This window comes from Topomyia yanbarensis, chromosome 1 (genome assembly GCF_030247195.1).
Source record: "Topomyia yanbarensis strain Yona2022 chromosome 1, ASM3024719v1, whole genome shotgun sequence".
NCBI classification, from domain to species: domain Eukaryota; kingdom Metazoa; phylum Arthropoda; class Insecta; order Diptera; family Culicidae; genus Topomyia; species Topomyia yanbarensis.
Window position 1 is genome coordinate 31,319,965 of NC_080670.1, and position 23,182 is coordinate 31,343,146.

The 23,182-nt window shown below is 38.0% G+C and overlaps 1 protein-coding gene across 6 annotated transcripts in view; it reads right to left on the minus strand.

Annotated features, from left to right (window-relative positions):
• Positions 1-23,182, minus strand: part of LOC131677230 (dedicator of cytokinesis protein 1) — a 90,518-nt gene that overhangs the window by 39,158 nt on the left and 28,178 nt on the right. The window lies entirely within an intron of this gene.

Consider the following 23,182-nt stretch of genomic DNA (forward strand, 5'->3'; position numbering starts at 1 on the left):
AATTCTCCAGGTTTCATACTTAACGGATTTTATCGTCAATATGAACGGTTATTTTGATTCTAATATGCTGCTGTGTACAGTAAAGCTTTCCCCCATGGTTAAGGTGTTGAATGTTATCAATAAAGCATTACGTAGGTGGTGAAATTGTTCGACGACGACGATAAATTCGAAGTGGACGTCCGTTAAAAATAAATAAAAGACCGAAATTCGCATCCCCATTCGGCAGGTAATCTGCACCTGTAGAAGTAAAATTTCCTTCGCAAGAGGCATCACCTAAACCTTTAAAACGTCTTTTGACATTTTTGAAAGAGCGCATAGTGGGAAAAAATGGACCAAAACGCGACTTTTTTAAAGACTGGATGACGTTTACAAGGAAATGTGTTTTTCATGTAAAAGAGTCTGAAAAAATTATTGCTAGTAGTTACAACGACCGCACGGTACGCTATCACGCCCGTTTTGCCCCAATTCCCCCTTTCGTTTGAGCTAGAAATGAATATGAAACTCGAAAGAAAGTTGAATGCGGCTGACCAAAATTATTATTTCTTATGTAAATAAGTCCAGAGAATTGATTGAAGATAATGAGAATAATCTGACAAAACATATACACCCATTTTACCCCAATTCTCCGCACAACTAAAGTTTTAAGTTAATCCTGGCTTTATATTCCGCTAAATGTCTATATGCGGCTAAAAAGTGGTAATTTTTATGTATTAAAGCCCAGGTTATCGTTTGAATGTAATAAGACTGACAGCCCCTCCCATAACTCAAGTGTAAAGTTAACCTTGCTCAACATTTCAGAAAGAGGTTGAATGTGGTTGATCAAAAGCAGTATTTCTTACGTAAAACACTTAAGGGATCGATTAAATATAGTTATAATTACGCATGAAACGTATGTACCCGTTTTACCCCAAACTCTTCCCATATCAAAGGTGAAGTTAAACCTGGCTGTGCATCTCCGAAAGAGGCTGAATGTGGCTGAAGGAAAGTAGCACATCTTATGTACAAAAATCCGGAGAATCTATTAAAGATAGTGATAATGACCGCTTGACATTTTTGCATCCGTTTTACCCTCATTCTTCACATAATGCAAGTGTGGAGATATACCTATATTCCAGAAAGAGGCTGAAAGCGACTGATCCAAAAATATTTTTTTGCGTTAAATAGTCCAGGGAATCGATTGAAGATAGTTATAATAACCGGACAAAACATGTGTACCCGTTTTACCCCGAAATCCTCCAAAAACTAAAGGGTGGATAAAACGGGTACGCACGTTTCGTGCAGTCCTTCTTACTATCTTCAATTGATTCCCTGGACTTTTTTACATAAAAAAAGATGGGTGGGTAATGTCAGAGACATAACCGGAGTGAAGTAGAATACACTTTAGACCGGTAAATTCTGCTCTGGAATAAGCAATTTCTATGCGATTTTGTCGACTTTAGCACATTCATAGTTTATTGGGAGTATTTTTGGAATTATCAAGTTGACAATTTGCAACATTCTTTGAAAATATTGATGAACTTTTATGAATGAAGGCACGCAAACGAGCGTTTGACCGTCGTCCTACTACCAGCATCAGAGAAGTAGCAGATCAGCATTTTTCGCTACATGGCCTGTACCAAACAAATCGCTCGTATGTCCACCGTAGGAAAGGCTCCCCGCAAGCAGTTGGCAACAGCCCCCTGGCAACCCTATACCATCATATGGAGTTTGACAGCGACCGACATATATGCACGCTCATTCAAAACTACTCAAAATTTGAGTTCGAAGCACTCACTTTCAAAAGTAATAGTAATATGTCAAAAAATGAGTTTTAATTTGAGTCTGTTCTGAGTGAAAAAAATACTCTCAAAAAAGTATGAATTAGGTGTTAATTTAAATTTTAAAAAGAGCCTGAAGTTAAAGCCGAAGATCGTTCATAAAACTAGAAGGTAAGTTTCATTGAGTTTTGCTTGCTTTCAAATCTTACTTCCAGTTGTGTTTTTGTAGTTTCGGCAATTTATACAAGATGCCGATCGGCATGAAATAGATGTAGAGAACGACCCTTGGATTAAGTTCCCGAACATCGCAAACACCTGACAACGGTCTGGAGGATCAGGTAAATGATATTTGAAATGCCAATGAATGTCTTTGTACTTTTATTAAAAATACGGAATGATTATTTTCTGTATTTCCCTCTTAAGTAAAATGTACTCAAATTTGACATTTTTATCCCAAACTCAAAACTGATTAAACGAGGAAAACTCAATTTTTGACTATGTGCACTTTTTATGAAATTGAGTGGCTGGCTACTCAAATTTGAGTTGTTATGGATGAGCGTGTGGGGCGTTATAGCTATAAAGCCTTATATATGTCGATCGCTGTCAAACTCCATTGTACCGTCCGGACGAGCATGTTGCTCGTGTGATAAGCGAGCACCCACTGATACAAAACAAGCTCGCGTGACCTGTATATATAACATTCCCGTATGTAATGAAACGCTTTTTGATGGCTCTGCGTGGGATATGTTGGCAAATTGCGCATTTTCCTCGCTGGTTCCGAAGGATTTTCTGAAAATCCTTGTTTTGGTTTATTTATAGTAGTCGCAGTAATTCTGAAATTTAATACGAAATACGTGCACAAATTTCCGATCAGATAGTGCAAAAATATTGCGATTTCGTCCAGTAGAACGGAAGATATTCGCATTTCAAACCTGGGAAAATTTCTCAACTGAAATTTTTGAAACGGGACCCCATATTGAAACGTTAGAAGTATTCTAATTCAATAACAATTTTGGATGAGCTGTATTCGACCTTTTTCCTAAATGAAAAATCTGGTTTAACTTCAATCTTGAATTATAAGAAGAATGCGGAGTAAAACGAGATCACACATTTCATGCCGACATTCTGACAATCTGCAATTGATTCTCAGGACCTTTTTAGATAAGCAATTCAATTATTGATCAACTGCATTCAGACTCTTTCCTAAATATATTGCCATGTTTAATTTTCCTCTAGAGTTGGGGGACAATTGGAGTAAAACGGGTTCACCTGTTCTGTACGATCCTTTTATCTATCTTCACTCCGGTCCTTGGACTTTTTTGCATAAAAAACACTACTTTTGATCAGCGGTATAAAGCCTGCTTCCAAGATCTTGAGTAAAGTCAAACTAAAAACCTAATATTTGGGAAGAATTGGGGTAAAACGGATTAATACGTTTTACGCAGACAGTCCTACTATCTTCTATAGAATCATTGAACATTTTACATAACAAGCTCTAACTATGGTAGCCCGCATTCCGTTTTCTCCTAAGTTATGTAGCCAGTAATACAAATAAACACTAACAAAAAGGGGGATTAAGGCAAAACAAACACGATAGCGTACTTTGCAATTCTTTAAAATCGAATCCCTAGACATTTTTACACATGGAGTGCACATTTTCGATAACCGCACTTAGCGATCTATAGCGTTATTGGCTAAAGTCGAGTTTGTGATACTTTCTTTCCCACTGTGCAGCGCATTGAAAACCCATTATGTTCGGTTGGATTTAGCTTCTTGTTACTATTCCAGGAGCATACTGTAATGGTATGATGTTGGCGTAAAATCTCCTCATCCGTTTCATCAACAAATTATAAACATCTACATCAACATCTAGCACTAGAATCATCAGTATCATTACAATTAACAACTTACAGACGAACACTGTTAGTAAATAAAGTGCGCTTTGACTTCGTCTCATCAGAACCCGACACTAACTTAATAGGGCGGGAATAGAGTAGCGCCGGATTGACGCTAGATCCAAAAAGGAAACACAATTTTACAACTATAAGACGGTTAGAAAAATTACTATAGCGCTTTCCGCACTATCGCCATGGTCAGCTGAAAGTCCAAATTGGACCCGTTCCCCCTAATGAAAGCGATCCGAGTCTACTGCACTCGGATGTGACATAAACATTGAAATTGAAAACCATTAAAACGTGAAATATTTTCGATAATAAAACATCTTAATAGTAGGCATTGTCTGTCGTTAGAAGATTGTTGACAGATCACTTCCCCCCATTCATATACAACAGTTTAAGAGCCAATCGTCCCAGACACTGCACCATCGCCGCAGAAGCATCAAATTTCAAAACAAAAAACCAAACGCTCAAACATGTGACGGTCCTCTCGTTGGCACTGATGGATGGTAATGAGTGCACATAGTCGCGTTTGTTGAAACAAAAAATACGCCAAGCAATAAGGGGTATGGACCGAGTTCCGACTTATCTCGCTTGTGAGTAGTAGACCATGACATCGTGCAGTGAAAAGAGTAACGGGAATGACATAAAAACTGCGAAAAAATATTGTTTAGTAATGTTAATAGGATTTTTTATGTTTCAAAATGTAATTTAGAAACAAAGTTTGAATATAAAATGTAAACCAAATACAAATTGATAATGCATTTTTTCACATAGTATTTGATATAAATTTGTAACTGTAATTTAATGTACCTAATACGGGATATACATAAAGTTACAAGATTTTTAACTGTGTCATCGATGAAACTATGCAATATTACATCTCACTTATCGTAAATTTACCACTTTATTTGAACTTTGCGCATTGACTTATTTGACGTTTAGGACACCACCAAAGTTGCGATGTGTAGAGACATATATGTATACAAAATAAGACACGCACACACTGATTATCCACCTGATTTAACCTCATTTGGCAAAAGTTCCACCCGATTTAACCTCAATCTTGCACTAACGCAACTGCACATGGATTAGTCAATTGAGCTTCTACCCTCTGACTTTAGTAAACAAATTAAATAACACAAATGAAACTCCAAAAATATATCCATATACCCTGACAAGCAATCGTAGATGCCCGGTACAGTATGCGTGAAACTGTATGTTTTATTAAAGTCACTATGATGCAGCTGCAGCATACTTTTTTCCCGTTCTCCCATGAAACGGCCGCCGAAGAAAGTGCAAGTATAAAGAAGCAGTGAAGAGTCAGTCGGTTTTCTCGAAACCGGAACTCGATTGCAATCGGACACACTGAATGGAATGTTATGACCTACCAGCCAGCAGGCTAACAACGGCTTAGTTGCTACCGGTTGTTCGATAGAAGGAACGGGAGAAAAAAAATGCCGGCTTTCGGGGTGGTTGAAGTACGTCGTGGAGTCGAGTGTTTGTTACTGAATTGGAACTAACAGGGGAATGTATTGCTTCGTGAGCGCTTAAATCAGGACCATTGTAGGGAAATCAAGTGGTGGTGAGGAATAAGTTATTACTCGAAGCCAGTTGAATGTTGAATATTTCGGGTGAAAAAAGATGCATCGTAAAAACCAAGATAACATCCCAGTTTTTAGTTTTTCATTTCCGTATACGGTCTTGCCCAACCGATGGCTCTAAACCTACGAGCCTACCCATGCCCAAGAGCAAAACAGCTTCATAGCCGTCTGACACATTTATTTTTCAAGCAAAAACATAGCAAAAAAATTACTACCAATGACAAATAACAAACAACCGAAACTGGAGCGCATTCCAATGTAGTGCCAAGAAAGTTATCCTCCTCGAAGCCTATTTATGCAGCAGCACTGCCGACATAGCATAAGTCACAAACTTTTGGAGCACGCTGATATCAACGCCAAGATTTAGGTCAGTAGTAGTATCAGTTCACCAGAGTTCCATCGGTGCCTTTCCGATTTCGGCATTTTGCCTGTTTCCAATGAAGTGTTTTTGTTTCCGGAAAATGTTTTTTGTTTCCGGATTTGAGAAATTAATTAACAGGACGGAATCAAATTGAAAGCTTTTTCTGCTCATGTTGCAAAGAAGGCGAATAACGTTTTTTTGTGTGTTATAGTTATTTTGAGGAGAAACCAAAAAAAAATTGTTTCAAACTATTATCGTCTTACGAACAAAACAAATCCACACCACGTTAAAATTTAATATAATAAATAATCACCTAATTAAATTTATTTTCTAGCTTACCAACAAAGGTAGCCATTCGATCAATTCAATCAGTATATTATTGTCTGTGGCCATCAATCGCTTAACATTGCCAACAAAGAAGCCGCTCAACAAAAGAATGATTGTTTCATTGGAACAAAGAACGGCATGCTGCTATACCTACCACATCCCAGCAGGAGGAAACCGAGAATTGTTTATTAGTCTCGCTCTCCAAGTATTTAAGTGTCTCCCACAACCAATTGAGAAAATGTGTCACATTTCTAAACCGCCGCATCAAAGCAACACTTGAGAATGGCAAACGCCCTCTAGCAGCGGTCTACATCGCCGCATCCTACGCTGTTTCGCCTACGTGGATTTGGTGGAAATTAGAAAATAATTACGTAGGGTGATTGAGCCCTTTTAAAAGTTAATATTGAGCTAAAAATCAATGGATTGCTTACAATATCTTTGCTTTGTTCCTAGGAAGCAGAATAAAGGGTGTATACTAGACCGGCAACAATTGTGACTTTTTTTTCGGAACACTGTTTAGTCAAACGGTAATTGGCTTCACATACCATACGTCAAATATGAGCTTTTTCCGAAAACTCGTGTTCACTCACAAGAGTTTTCAAGTTTGTTTGTGAAAATATATGAAAAATAGGCAAAAGAAGCAATAAATTCAGTAAAAAATGCCAGCATCATCTTGTGCATCCCGTAATCTGCAGATATATAGCTTAATGCATAAATATCAACATTGCCGAAGACTGCAAATTGATCCGATTTTGCAGCAAAAAGATATTCTCATATAAAGTTGTGTTTTATCTCTTTTTGTCGCACATACTTCGAATAGGAAATTTCTAAAAAATCGGTTGGTCTACAAAGTTAAATAACTCTCTCGGAGAACCTCCAATCAATCTGCAACCTTAAACAAAGCTGTTCGTTATAAAATAAGCTATGTGACCATAAGTTTAGAAGTATGCAAAGTTACTGCGGGTTTTTTTGTTTGATTTTATTGAGAATTACCACAAAAGATCCAAATACTGGTCGCAGTGGTTCGTCTCCAACAAAAAAAATATAAGAGAAGAGTTACCCTATGTCATATCATGTGCTTCTTTATGGATTTTTATTGACTTCGAGTGGGTTGTGGAGTAAAGCCATTGAAAATAGTGTAATATTGCTAAGAATTAAAAAAAAACATTTTGAAAACTTTTATGAATTATTATATTTGGAATTGTGTTGGAATATAATTCGAAATTTTTAAGGAAAATTCCGTGAGAGTTTAGGATAACTACCATTGATGAAATTTTGACCACAGACTAACAGACATAACACTCATAAACAAAGCTTCGCCCGCTTTAACGGTCTTTTTCAAATATATTTGTATTTGGGACTGTGGCCACATTTGAAACTATGGCGCCACTGACATATGAACAAGCATATGGGGGATAGACCACTAGTGAAAAATTGTTCCCAAACCTGAGGGATTACCCCTCACCAGTAAATGAGTGTTTGGGACTGTGAATAAAAGGTGGAGCTAGTGCTCTGGAAAAATTGCGGATCTATGTTTTTTGATGGAATTCCCTCATAGTGTTATGTCTGTTGGTCTGCGCTTTGAGCTGCAGTATTAGCAACGTTTTTGCCTTTCTCATATAAAGAAAGGCTATGCAATCACTGTAAAAATCGACTTTTTAACCGAGGCCCGGAGGGCCGAGTATCATACACCATTCGATTCAGTTCGTCGAGATCGGCAAATGTATGTGTGTGTGTATGTATGTGTGTGTATGTGTGTGTGTATGTGTGTGTGTGTCATTTAAACTCACACAATTTTCTCAGAGATGGCTGAACCGATTTTCGCAAACTTAGTTTCATCTGAAAGGTATAACGCTCCCATAAGCTGCTATTGAATTTTTAGTTGATCCGACTTCCGGTTCCGGAGTTACGGGTTGAAGAGTGCGGTCACACAGCAAATTCCCATATAAACTGGTACCACCATAATGTTCAAATGATGTAAAACATATTAAAATTGATGTAACATTACTCTAGTTTGCGGGTCTGGATCACTAATGATCAATCAAAGCAGCTTTGACCACATTGGCCACCTATGACGGTTCATGACGCCCTCGGGGAACCCGCCAAGTTCCTAAGCTAATATCACACCCATTCCACAACGAATTCTCTACCGATTTTTACGAACTTAATTTCAAATGAAAGATACAGTAATGCCATTGACTGCTACTGAATTTCATTCGGTTCTGACTCTTGCTTCCGCAGTTACAGGGGTGTTAGTAAGGATACACTGGAATTTCCCATATAAATCGGTACAATCGTAATACCTCAGAGGCTAAAAACTATTGAAATGGTCACCAAATTCCTTCTAATCGTAGATCTAGATCACTGATTGCCAATCAAACATTCTTTGAATATATTGTCCACTATCGACGATTCCGGAAGTCCGGAATTCCGGGCATATTCCACAATTAAAGTCACATCGGTTCATCGGTGATGACTGAACCGATTTTCTCAAACCAAGTCTCAAATGGAAGGCAAAATATGCAGTTTAGTATTGCGTAGCCGCCCCTTCCCCCCCCCCCCCTCCCCACCTTGCCCTTACACCTCCCTCCTTCATCACTCCCCTCTTCTTGGATCACCCTCACTCCCAGATTTCCTTCATCCACCCCGTATACCGAAATAAGATGAAGGATTTCTGACGCATCCTCCACTCCCACTCTACTAAACCCCTATTCCCTACCCGTTCAAACGCATTCCACCAACCTTTGCAAATTATAATCACATGAAGATAACATTGAACTCATGCTTATTAAGCTAATTAAATATTATTCTTTTGCCTTTCTTATATAGAAAGGTTATGCAATTGCTCCAAAAACCGACTTTCTAACCGAGGCCCGGAGGGCCGAGTCTCATATAACATTCGACTCAGTTCACCGAGATCGCAAAATATCTGTGTGTATGTATGTGTGTATGTATGTATGTGTGTATGTGTATGTGTGTATGTATGTGTGTGTATGTGCGGATTTGTTAACAAAATGTCCACATCGATTACTCGGAGATGGCTGAACCGATTTTTACAAACTAAGATTCAAATGAAAGGTATAATATTCCCATAGGTTGCTATTGAATTTCATTTTCAACCGACATCTTGTTCCGAATTACGAGTTGAAGAGTATGGTTACAAAACAAAATTTGTTGATTTTTCCAAATCAGTTTCTCGGAATTTTCTGAACCGATTTTGACAAACTTAATTTTAAATGAAAGGTCCATCAGCTGCTGTTGAATTTTGTGTGGATCCGAGTTCTGGTTCCTGAATTACAGGGTGATACGTACGATCACGCAGCAAATCCCGATTCTAACGAATTCTGCGATGAATGTAAAAAGGTGATTTTTTTTCCAAAATGTAAACACAACTGTTGAATTTGTAGATCTAGGTCCCCAACAGTCATTCAAAGTCTCGTTGGCCACACTGGCCACCATCGACGGATCCGGAAGCATCCAAAGTCAGAATAACGGTTATATTGGTTTCTCGAAAATGGCTAGATTTGCTCAACTTAGTCTCAAATGAAAGGTGTTGCGTCCCCAGAAACTGATATTAAATTCCATCTCCATCCGACTTCCAGCTCCGGAGTTACGGGTTGTGGAGGTCGATCACATAGAAAACTCCGATTCAAACCGATACCGCGATGAATGCAAAAAGGTGCTCTTATATATACTTACCAAGTGTAATAAGAATGAAAGACATTTCCATAAAGTTATATTGTACGAACCAGCTATTAAATCATAGTTTGGAGAAATGAGAAAGGCACAATTGCACCTCTAGGTGGATTAAAACAGGTTTTTCAAACATGCTTAGACATAAATACCTTCATTGACCAGTTTATCACGAAAATTTCGCTTATGTGCAGATCGCCTGCTAAACCAAGTATTCTTTCAAAAACTTTGGCAACTTTCTCTTCTTAAACTTATCTCGAGCCATTCCCTTTCCGGTAGTCGTATAAAATTGTTGACCTGGAAGTAGTTTAAAATCCGTCGTAACCTATCTTTCTTCGCCTATGACGCCCAATTTCGCAATTTAGAACAATTTTGAATTTGATAAGCCGTGAATAACAAGAATTCCCGCCTGCATAATTTTCTTATTATTCAAATCATGAGTTAACCCTACGTTTTTCTCGGTGCTGCCATAGACTAACAGACATAACAATATGAGAAAATTCCTCAAAAAATATCGATCCACCAATTTTACTATAACACTAACTCTACCTTTCATACACAGTCCCAACCACTCATTTGCAAAAGGGCTATCCCTGAGGCTCGGGAACAATTTTTCACTAGTGGTCTATCGTCCGTATACTTGCGCATATATCGGTGGCGCCATAATCTCAAATGCGAGCACAGTCCCAACTAAAAATATATTTAAAATGACCGTTAAAGCGGGCGAAGAATTATTTTCGAGTGATATGTCTGTTAGTCTGTGGTGCTGCTAAAAGAGAAACAGGAATAAAAATCTCGATTTCAACTTGAACCGCTTTGGCCTAAAATTATCAAAAATGAAATTATTAAAAAATCTGCCCAAACCGGATCCGAGTTTAATTTGAAATAAAAATTAATTTTTGTATTCCGAAGCGCAATAAAAACATGCAGTGCTAAATTCGGAACTGATAATAAAATTTGCAAACAGTCTGCTTCTAACCACCGAAGACAACGGTCACAAAAAGCATGCATAGAAAATGGAAAGAAAATATAGGTAACCAGCGGTGTTAATGGGTTATGTACTGAATAACTTTGAAGATTTTTTCGTGATTTTTTTTTTAAATTTTATACTTTAAGTATCACACTACAAAAAATGTACTTCACATTACGGATTGTAAAGGAATATAACCCCTTAAGTACCTGTGCACTATATTAGAGAAATCTAAAAAAATCGTTCTCACCGTGTGTATTAAAAAAAAACAATATATAAAATACCAAACACTGCGTTGAGATTATCCATCGAGCCCTGTTATTAAAAAAATTAGCATCTAGGCGAATGGCCATATTGGTTAAAGCCCAAATAAACAATAACAACTTTAAGCAATAAACACTCAGCCGACCCGCACTCAGAATTAAAAATTGGGGAACCTAAGTCCGTCGTTTTCAGGTCGGGCCGTCCTGTATTTGGGGTAATAAGTCAGAATACGATCATTGTCTATCCTAAATCGTGCAATGTAGATTAATCAGGAGGGTGTCACTCCTGTTATCCGCTATGGAGATATACAGACTTTGACAGTAGTCAACATATGATGGGCCTAGCCGCATCTAGGCCCATGGCGCCCGTGCAATAGCATTAGGTTATTTTGATTTCAACAAAGGCAGATGTTGGCTAGGACAAAATGGCTGCCTAGCAGGGGGCTGAGATTAATGTCATACAAAGGGTACAAGAATTCCAGATAGTAGTTCGATCCTGGAACGTATTCCGTACTGAAAAAAAAATTAAACGGCGCACCATAAAAAACGAGAAAAATAGCCTTTTCCTCCCGGTTTTCGTTTTATTCATCCAATGGGTTCTACCCACTACACAATTTGTTTTGACAAATGTCCACAGGCGCGAGTAAAAAGTAGGAGTAGGCAGTATATTAGCCGAGTATTTCGCCAAAAGTGGCTTTTTAGTAGCCATAAAGTCGAAGACTGCATATCAAGAAGACTGGCAGCTCTGTCCAGTATCTGGAGACAATAACAGCAACGCCACTTGCGGGTAAAAGTGGTACTTCCCATAGTGATGCACACACGCATATGTCACATTCTTTCGTGACATTTGAAACGATTTGACGAATCTTTATTCGACGACAAATATGTTATAACTTTATCAAATGAACGCCTATATGAAAACTTATTACAGATTCGGAAAGTAGACAAAACTTCACGAAAGATTCAACCAATATAAACTTAATATACTAGAATTTGATGATCTGACTTTTATTGAAATACGTTGAAAGTTCTAATTTGTCACGCGTTGTAACGTCACGTTACATTATCGGTCATAAAACAATCGTCTTCCAGTACATTCATATAATGTTGATGGAATCTTTCGTGAAATTTTGTCTACTTTCCGAATCTGTAATAAGTTTTGATGTAGGAGTTTATTTGATAAAGTTATAATACATTTTTCGAATTAAGATTCGTCAAATCGTTGTAAACCTCACGAAAGAATGTGTCATATACACTTTTACATTAAGCTTCCTACCTTCCTTCAATAGAGGCGATGTAACCTTTGTCGCTTCTCGTTTGTATGGGGGAAGAAAAGAGATATCAGTCTTCTTGATATGTAGTCTTCGCCTAAAGTACAATATTAAACCTATAAGCTCTCCTCTATGAGCGACTATAGAACCGAATTGATACCAATATCACGGCTTAGTGGTTACTTGGGCATGATGTATGAGCATGCCAAATATCGAATTCCTTCGATCGAGATCTGAAACGTCTGGATGTAGACCAGACTTTGTTCATCTGGAAAAGTCCAGTACAATGAGAAAAGACTAAAAAAATTGAAAAACTGTTATATCTTTTTGAGCAGAATTTGAAACACCTTCCGCACCAGACATATGATCCTCAAAATTTTCTGCTTCAATTGCCGCGAAGAGCACACGGAATCGAACCGTACGGCTGCAGCCTTGACCTGATCGGTTGATTATTAAATATGTTTCGTTGTTCGCGCATGTCTTCAATCTTCAGCTGCATGTTTATGTGTATAGGTATTGCGCACCTTGAAAGTGAGTCGCAATTTTTCTGTTTGTCTTTTTCAATTTTTTCTCGTGGTTTCGGGTTAGGCTGTTGTTTTGGCAGCCTCGAAGCAAAAACGTAGGCACCTCGCTGGATAATTTCAGGTTAACCGAGTACCTCATACCGATGACCTCATATTGGTCATAGCAGGCGGGGTGATGATTCAATGTAAAATTATCGAGAATTGCTCAAAGGACGGTTCATATTAAACATTGAAGTAGAACTACTATTGTATCTGGTGCGTTTGAATAGTGCTGCAAACTAGCGACAGCTAGCGATGAAGTAAACAAACCACCGAGAATTGTCAAACATGAACTTCATTCATCGTGATGAACTCGTGTCATAATCTTGAAGAACATAATTGACATGGCCAATTTAAAGGCATTTTCTCTTGCTCTGAGAAGTGAGAGTATCTTTGTTTACTTTCTCTTTCAATTTTTACGGCGACATCATGACGCTTTTTAAATATTCTCCGGTGTGCATCAAAAGACTATGATTTCGACTAGTAGGGTAAAGACTTAATTTTCGCCCCATTAGGGAGGGTGCCACACTATTCTATTAATTACGCAGTCTACAGTCGATGAAACGCACATAAATTGGCATCAGTATCCTTGCTTCGTTCGCAAGAACCAATTCAATACCAAAAATGTCCTTAGAATGGGGAAATACTTCTGTTTGAGAACCACGAAAACTCGAATCGAATGCTCCTATTTTCGCACTACCATATGGGCCAATGCGTTGAGCAAAGATGGCAGACGCTGGTCTAACGGCTTTAAATGGGTAGGGCGATAATAGAAATAAGGCGAAAATAGTCTCCACACCCTATTAGGTTCTTTACTGGCACAGTTAACCTCACTTTTCTTGACAGTTCGCTTGTACTGTTTACATGGATTTAGAAAAAATTGTGGACGACTAGATTCGCTCGAAGAAAATCGTAATGAATTTTTCTAAGTCCATGTAAACAGTTCCATCGAACTGTCAAAATTGAACACTCAGTTCATTTGTAACGTCAGCGTAAAGTATGCAATATTACGCAAAAAATTAAGAAGTACCGAGACCGAGTTATTGACGGAAGAGAAAGTGAACAAAGAGAGGTTCTCATTTACACAATGGAGACCATTGGAATAAATTTGGTACGGTAAGGGACCTTACTACAAAAATAGGAAGCCCCTGTACGAGAAATGAAGCATTGTAGGGGCTGAATCTAACAAAATCACTTGTATTTCAAGTGATAGAGATGGTACTTTCATAGACAGACCAGTAGAACTAAGCAGTCTATGAGAAGAATTTAAAAGAAGAATGGTAAGTGCGCAGTGCGGTTAGAATCCAGTTTTAGGTCCCTCAAGCAATATGATTTTGACGTAGTACACTGAGCCACGGAAACGATACATCAAGGAAATAGAAATATAAAGTGTCTGTATGTTTGATCATTTACAGCCTAACCTAAAACTACTAATGGGTTTGTAGACCGTAAGAGAAGAGACGACAACAGGCTTCTCGCTCTTCTTAATTTTCTCTGCTAGGCCTTGCCGTAAATCTAAAGACAACAAGTGTTCATAGTTGCTAGATTCCTTTTGCATGTTTATCACAATTGCTGAAAATAATTGTAACTGAAATACAGTACTTCAACAAAGAATTCACAATACTAGATGGATTTAAAAATTAAATAATATTTTTATTCATGTCTCTCTTAACAATACACGTAGCTATAACGTCTTTCAGAACTTTTATTCAATTTGCATAAAATTTCTCTTGATTGGCAAAATGACCACACAGAAGCTGGTTGAATATTGAGGTTAGGGCTGGATCAAATTAGTTATGCGATTGTCTTCTCTTCGATTAGTGTATACCAAGCTCAATTAAAGAAAGAAGGATGACATTGAGTTCGAGCAATAAGGACGTATCGGTTGCTATCCTGGTTATCTATAAGTCGGTATACAGATGAAAAATCGACAGAATAATCCTGGTTGTATGAATTGATATACAGATGAAAAATCGATAGAATTATCTATAAATCGGTAGGTCTGGCCACCCTGTAATCATGGCGTAAAGTAAATTAACTCTGCCACTTTTCTTTGGTTTATCGTAGAAAAACTCTAGAAAGAGAACTGCGGAGACTCCATTTTGGATCGATTGGATTCGCGTTTAGCTGTCAAAAAACGAATCCAATCGAACATTGCCTATCCTTATAACATTGGACGTGTTGCCATACAAGGAAACTTGTTTTTCTCTCCGCAGTTCTCTTACTAGAGTTTTTCTAGTTTATCGCGGATGATATAAAACTGTAGACAAATAAACATAACCCCCTCCTTTTCCCTTCGTATAAACGTGCATATCTGATAAATTTTAACCATTTTTGAGTGGAACAATTGATATATAAAATAATTCAATTCAGATAAAAGTGAGCTTACTGAATATAAGCAGTGCTTCCAGTTACGACATAAACGATAATTCTTGAGCGTTTTTTCAAAACGTCATATCTGCAATGAGTTACTCTCTTTGTTTACTTTCTCTTCTGTTAAAAATTCGGTCACTTTAACATTTATCCCCCAGCTCTTTGCATAATATGCTAGCTAAAACCACCGTCTTTCGATCTGTACTGTAAAATAAGTGAAAAGTGTTATAGTGACGCCGTAAAAATCGAAAGAGGAAGTGTAAACAGAAAGTAACTCATTGCAGATATGACGTTTTGAAAAAAACGCTCAAGAATTAGTGTTCCGTCTTATTGAAACATCAAATGAAACACCCCATTTTCAAAGCTTCAAAGGGCACTCTAAAGTTTGATTAACATATTTGAATCGTTCAAAAAATGAGTTCTCCGAACCAAGGGAAGCTGCCGATGTATGCGACACCAGTGTCTCGAACTGGACGACGCAGACAATTAAAATCACATCAACTTAAATACTAGAACAAGCAGCATACAACTTTCCGTTCCTAATAATAAAATATATAACTCAATTATGTCACCACCGGCATAACACGAAAGAGCCTCCAAGCACTTTCACCCGCTACAAAGAAAGTGTTAGGCCATCCAATAAAAATTATTACCACCGAGCCGACACGTTACGTGCGGCCTTTGGTGTGCCCTGTTACACATTAAAAAAATAAACCAGCTTCTTTCCTTTCGAATCGCGGGCTGATGGAAAGTACAAGTGGACGGACTAAAAGTAAACCCGAGAGAGGGGAGTTGGCAAGCTCATGGCACCCATATCTGCGATGACTTTTGATCTTCTCGGCGGCCGGTGCAACACAGCGAAGCTGCTTCCTTGTTGTTTGCTCTGCTATACCATCAGTAGGCGTGTTTTCTCGCAATCATCGTTCGGAAGCAAACTGTAGCAGTGCATAGCAGCCGGTTGTGTAAATGTGTGCCTACTTAGACATCAAATATTTTAACAATCCGCTAGGGCTGGTGACATTCCGCTGCACTAGCAGGCTGAAAGCCACTTGTCAACTGTAATTTGATGGTGAGGAAGACGCTTACTCAAATACACCATTGGAGGGAGACACGTCTCGTGCCGCCAAGGATGATTAGCTAATAAGTGCTGCGGGAGATGATCGCAAATGACCCGGTAACCCTCGCCGTAAACGTTAGTGGATTTGCTGACGAGATAAAAGGTATAAGAAACTTGGGTGCCAGAGAACTGTCTCGACCTAGGGGCAGATCACTTGTGATGTATTTTTAAAAATCAGCGAAATTAAATGCATTTATTTCCATCAAAATAGAAATTCATAATGTATTTTGCGTTGCGTGAAATGTTTTTGCGTTGCCTGCAATGTGGTTTGCGTTGCGTGTAAGACGTCAAAACCCTACAGAAAAACTAGCCCTACATTTAACAAAACGTCGAACAAAGTGGATCAGCGTAGGACGTTTGTTAAACAAACTTTTCTGCGAGGGAGTGCCAAGCTGATGCAAAAATGGAAGTTAAATGCATTTTTTCTAATTTGATGCAAATTTGTTATACATTCTTAGAGTGATCTGCCCCTAGGTCTCGACAAATCTATAACCTCTTTTCGAAAAGTGATTGGATTTGATACTCATCTGGCTTGTGAAATCTTCGTTCACAAGCTTTGAAGTTTCTAACTGAAAGTGTGATGGGACTTGAGACATTTTCAAATCGAATCGAACATTAGCAATCCTAACGTTACCTCAGTTTGAACTATCTTTCGAACTGGCATATTCTCACAGTCACGTCACTTAGTGACTAAAAGGAAATTTTCTTTTAGTCGCTAGGTGACGTGACTGTGAGAATAAGCCCATGACAACTGCATTGTTTAAACTGTATTTACTAGGTGATCAAGAAGGCGGGATGAATACGCATTGTTATGATTGAGTAGATTGGGAGATGTTGAATCGTGCTTTTTCGTAAATTATCTTTTTTTAATCATTAAAAGAAAGAATCCTGTGTTCAGGGTCCCTGTTCGTCTATTTACACGTGACGAAGCGTCACCTGTATAATCTGACTGAAGCTAGGGTTTTTTAATTCAGTTCGGTTATTTAATGGGCTTGGCGTTAGCTTGGCGGTGCCAAATTCTTTTTTCTACATTGAAGCTAGGGTTATAAATAATGGCACTCTACTCACGGTAATGAAATGTGAACAAACTCATTCGCATAGTAAACGATTTGTACCAGAAGATATTTTTCGATCCCAATTCGCTTTGTGCGGTACGCACATTCACACCTCAAGCTGCTGCTCTCTCTTTCTCTCACTCTCACGCTTACCCGGTATGGACAACGCGGTATGACTAGCCTGGCCGACTGCCCCGGTCAGTAAGTGTGTTACGAAATGCTCGCGCTGATGAAAAAGAAAAGTAATAAGTAGTAATTTCTGTGGAACCACGGTCAGCGATCAGCTCCGGTCGCCCCAGCCGCCGCCCGTTCGGGCCGTCGATGATTATTCAATTGACCGCAGATTCCACCAATTGAATGATTCACGCCGGCCAGTCACTGGAGAGTTCACAGTGATCAACCGGTCAATTGGCCGACGACGGCCGGAGACGTTGCTGGTGAGAGTGGCTGTTCAGGGGGTCGATATTAATTGACGGGTACTGGTGAACCCAATTCCCAGCAAAACGAAGTGGTTTTTTTTGTTTTATCGGTACCGAATTGATTTTCGTTCTATTAATAGGGTCTCTTAGTTAAGTGCTGTTTTCCGAAGCAATTCACGTTTAAGATACGTAGTCAAACAATTTGGAACGATAAATGTACAACAAATTATTTTGAGAAATTGAATTGGGTCAATCAATGAAGAATATTTCTAGAGAAAATTTTCAATAGGACGTAAGTAACATCGAGTCTCTCTTTGTTTACTTTCTCTTTCGTCTATTGCGACGTCATTACAACACTTTGTGCTAATTTTCCAGTACATATCGAAAGCCGACGGTTTTTACTACAATATTATGCAAAGAGTAGAGTAGTAAATGTTGAAATGGCCGAGTAATGAACAGAAGAGAAAGACCTCAAAGAGAATCTCTCATTGTTACTTACGTCCTATTGAAAATTTTCTCTAGATTTGTTTACTGAAAAAGTCGATAGAGCCTAAAATGAGAGAAAGAAAGGTGGGAACATTTATCACTTTTGAGTGTATTAGTTTTATACTCGTATAAACATGGCCGGACCTCTGGAAGTAAGCATAAACATCTGGACGGGCATCCTGAATCTTTGGTGCACGATCGGAAGAGAGAAAATGATGAGCTTCACCTCGGATCAACCGCACACATGCATTGGAAAAAATGTGCCCACCTGTACCGTCTTGGATAGAGCTCAACATTGTGGTAATGTATATTAGGGTGTCCCAAAATGACATCATGTTAAAAAAGTCATCGGGCTCACTTCTTAAATGAAAGGTTAGGGTATTAGGACCACTTTCTTCTTCGGAGTGAGTTTGCTAAAACGCTTCCTACTGGTGGCGACTTTTGATTTTTTGAAAAATGGGCCGATTTTGGATAAAATTTTAAATTTATGCCTATTGAAGTGGTCCTGAACTGTCTTAGATTTTTTTCAGCATTTTTTTATTTTTCTGGTGATCCAAACGGAGAAGTTTGGTTAGTTAGTTTGTACAAATTTGGAATTATAAGAGCGGCAGGGCCATTAAAACTTAGTAAAAAGTGAAAGTTTTGGTGTTTTTCAGTATTTTTTCTTTAAAACTGGGTATCTACAAAATTTTAAAAGTACAGAAAACACTTTATATAGTTGAGCCAAATTCAGGGGCGTAATTTTGCTGAAGAAAGTGTATAGCTATGGCTAATGGGGTATGAGTTATTTAAGTTTTTGGTAGATAACCTTTGACATTTTTAGCAATTTATCAAAAATAATTCTGTTCCAAAAAGTAAATCAGTTCAAATGTGCTTTGACCACACATTGTTTTTCGAAAAATAGAAGGAAAATTATGAATAATGACGTTTTCTGTACGTCTTTAGTATGTCAGGACGAGGTTTAATGAGCAACTGATGACTTTTTTGTAACTTAAATTATAAAAATAATAACTTTGCTAATGACGCCAAGTCTCTAATTATTTTTTGAAGAGGTAATTCTCCATAATTACTTGTAGGAGGCATCTTCAACAAAACGATTGTGTCAGAAGATGCGCTGTATTCTGTTGTAAAACTTTTTCGAGGATATTTGCCCCAAATTTGACTATTTCGGAATTATGTGATCTAAACAATAAATATCAGTTTTTCAGCACTCACCTCACTATTCTGCATTTTTCTCCACTTCAAAGTTCCTAACATGAAAATAAGACTTTATATACAAAATATAAGTACGTTAATCAATTCAGCCTTCAAATATACGCCATAACTTGCCATTAACTCGACATATTTGTTTAATTTTAGTGATTTTCAAACCCGCTAGGTGGCTATTAATATAGAAAATATTTAAAAAAAATCGTCAAATGCTCATAAAAACCGATTCTGATGTACTAGAGACAAGCGAAAAACGCCATTTTTCATCATTTTCCTTCCATTTTCCGAAAAATAATATGCGGACTAAGCCCACTTAAGTTGTTTTACTTTGTAGAACAGTGTTATTTTTTATGAATATCATAAAATATCAAAAGGTTATTTAACAAAAACGTAAATAACTTATACCCCATTGGCCGTAGCTATACACTTTCTTCAGAAAAATTACGCCCCTGAATTCGGCTCAACTATATAAAGTGTTTTCTGTACTTTTAAAATTTTGTAGATACCCAGTTTTGAAGAAAAAATACTGAAAAACACCAAAAATTTCACTTTTTACTAAGTTTTAATGGCCATGCCGCTCTTATAATTCCAAATTTGTACAAACTAACTAACCAAACTTCTCCGTTTGGATCTTTAGAAAAATAAAAAAATGCTGAAAAAAATCTAAGACAGTTCAGGACCACTTCAACAGGCATAAATTTAAAATTTTATCCAAAATCGGCCCATTTTTCAAAAAATCAAAAGTCGCCACCAGTAGGAAGCGTTTTAGCAAACTCACTCCGAAGAAGAAAGTGGTCCTAATACCCTAACCTTTCATTTAAGAAGTGAGCCCGATGACTTTTTTAACATGATGTCATTTTGGGACACCCTAATGTATATGTCCAAGCCTAAAAACTTCCGAACGATTTTAAATGTAAACGCGTTCTTATGTGACATTATCGGTCTTCGACAGTTAATCCAACGAAAGGATAGGGGTCAGAGTGGTTGAATGAAAAGGCTTGTCCCATTAACTCAGCTTTAATTTTTTTTGTCGTTTTACAAACCATAAACTTACAAAATAGTTCGATTACGCATCTTTAACGTCAGTTGCTGGATCGAAAAAGACCAAATACAGCATATGACTTAATGGTAATAGTGAAAGATTGCTTTCTATTCAACCAGCTTGACTATCATTTGCTGATCTTTCCTAGGGAGCTGAATTGCGGTTAACCCCCGAATTTATGCATTTGATGCACATACCAACGAGTTTTTTGAGTCAGTCGCTAAGAGGCTACTGACGAGAAGTATCCGAAACACGAAAAACCTGACTTAACTTGTAACCCGTCAACAATTTAGCACTGAGTGGAAAGATACCCAAATTTATGTTGTTTATTCCGTGGAGTGTATTGTTTTGCAACACAGTGCCCACCGCTGTTCCATATAATCATATTTTACGTTTATAGTTTTGTTCGTTTAGAAATAAATATTACATGCAGGACCGTAGCGTACGGTTAGCCAGGTTGGGTCCCCGCCAAGGGCGCCAAGCATGGACATGCTTTGTAAAATAATTGGGATGTCATCAAATAAGCCACAGTAAGTGCCATTTCCAGGTATTCACTAAATTATTGTTCGATGGTCGAACTGAGCAATGTAAACAACAAAGGGGTGTAAGACTGGTACTCAACCAAATTTATGCACAATAAATGGTTTTGTTCTTAAATGTAACAAGAATAAATGTAAATGATGAATGTGCTTTAGTTGCACGATACGATCATTTCAACTGAAAAGATTTAAGATTTAGAATTAAAAAAAATATTTTTTTTTAAAACTTTAGAGCATGTTCAGGAGTGTTTCAGTTTTAGATTTAAAATTTTGACAGTTCTATAATATAAAACTGAAAATTCTAAAACTGGAACTTTCTGTCCCCAGCAGCAGTTTTAGCGGGTGTTCTATTCAGTTTAAAATTCATGTCTCGCCATGCCTTCAGCGTTACTGCATTCAAATTTATTTTCCCCCAGTCTATCAGGTCTAAGTGTCTGTGCTGAAAACATTGCATGTATTTAAAACACAGTTCTAAACGTGTTTTATAATCAGCAACAAATAGAACGGCGTCGTATAACAGTTTTAAATTTTGAAACAAAACTGTACGAAATAATAAAACAAAACGCTCTGCTGGGGATGTGAAGGTTTCAGTTCCAGTTCTACTTTGAAACTCCTATATAAAATAAAACGCTCCTGAACATGCCCTTATCGCTCGTTTTCTCAGTTTCAAAGAAACATAAATGGATCAGATCCAAGAGGGTGAATGTTTTGACGTTTCTTTGAAAAATGAGTGAAGCCAACATAAGCTGGCTTTCTGGCTCGGCTAGTTGTCAAAAATGACAGCGAACTCGCTTTAAGCAGCGTTCACATTGCTACGAGCCAATGTTGTTAACTCGACCTGAAACTTTTCGAATGCAAACAAACTTCATTTTAAAGTGCTTAACTGGTACTCAGGTTATAAAAGCGTTCGGATTTTGTGGAAAAGAAGCGATGCAAGAGAAAGCGTGAATTCTCTTATATTGTTATTAATTACTTGTTTTGATTCCAACTTTTAAACAGTGTTATACAGTTCATGTGAACAGACCTTGAACATTTGAAACGTAGCTAGCGCTACTGGCATTTGGTGGCAGCTTCGGGCAACAAACAGTTTTCACGGGGCTGATCAGATCACATTCAAAGGCTATAAGGTAGGCCAGCTCTTTAAAGGTGTGGCAAATTTTGTGGAGTAAACTAGATCGATTATGATCAAGGTGACAAACACATGCCGAACAGTAAGAATTAAACCGGGTACCGGAAGGCGTTCAGCATTAACACAAAGTTACAGGTGCCCAAAGCTAGACCTAACCAGTACTGCTATACAGTAGTTGAATCTCTGGTTGAAATGTTTTTGGTGTTGATGGAAGCGCGAGAAACTCCGTATATTATTTTATATTATTTTTTTATATTGTAACGACGTTTAATAAGCAAGGAACTAGAAGGTGTGAAAAACTTCAGTACAGTACTCAAGGAATAGCAAGGAGTCGAAGGAGGAAAGTTTAGAAAAGCGTGGAATATAGTCATATGAGCAAGCTTAGAGTTGCCCGGTGATTTAACCTTTTGTCTTCTACACGCAGGAGTCAGGATATTTTGGCATTAAATGCGAATCACCTCAGTCTGCGACATGTCCTCCTTGTTTGATCTCAAATTTCTAAAACCAGCGGCTGTTTGCTTCAGCTTTATGTCAGCGCTATCTCGAACTGTTATATTTGATGGTCTCTTGAGAGTAAAATTTTAGCCTATACAAGAAACTTTAATCAGCCTATAGTTTTTGGGAGCAGTTACAGATGTCCTCACAAGGGGATCGTAAGATCCGCACTCTTCTTGGGACAAGATAACAGAACGATTTGTCGTAGCTCTCTTTAGTATTTCTGCAAAATAGTGCTTATAGTATCTTTCATGAGAACACTTCAGACAGACACATCGGGAGATTATTATTACAATGGTCCACTCGTTTGTATTTAGTACCATGCAAGATGAATGGTGCACATAGTAGAACAGGCAGAGACGAACCTTGTCGAACACGACGTAATTAGGCACAATAGTTCCGTTCGTCGTTTCCACAGGTCACCCGATACAAGTTTGAAGGTATTGCCATTTAAAATCTACACTCACGGGGGACCTTTAGACAGCGAAATCGAATGCGTGAGCACACTGTCGATTTCGACTTTGTGCGCGGGTATGTAGACGCGGTAGTCCATCGTAAAAGGCTTACCGCCGGTAACATCATTTGCTTGTTTAAAACAGGCCTAAATTTCGAAA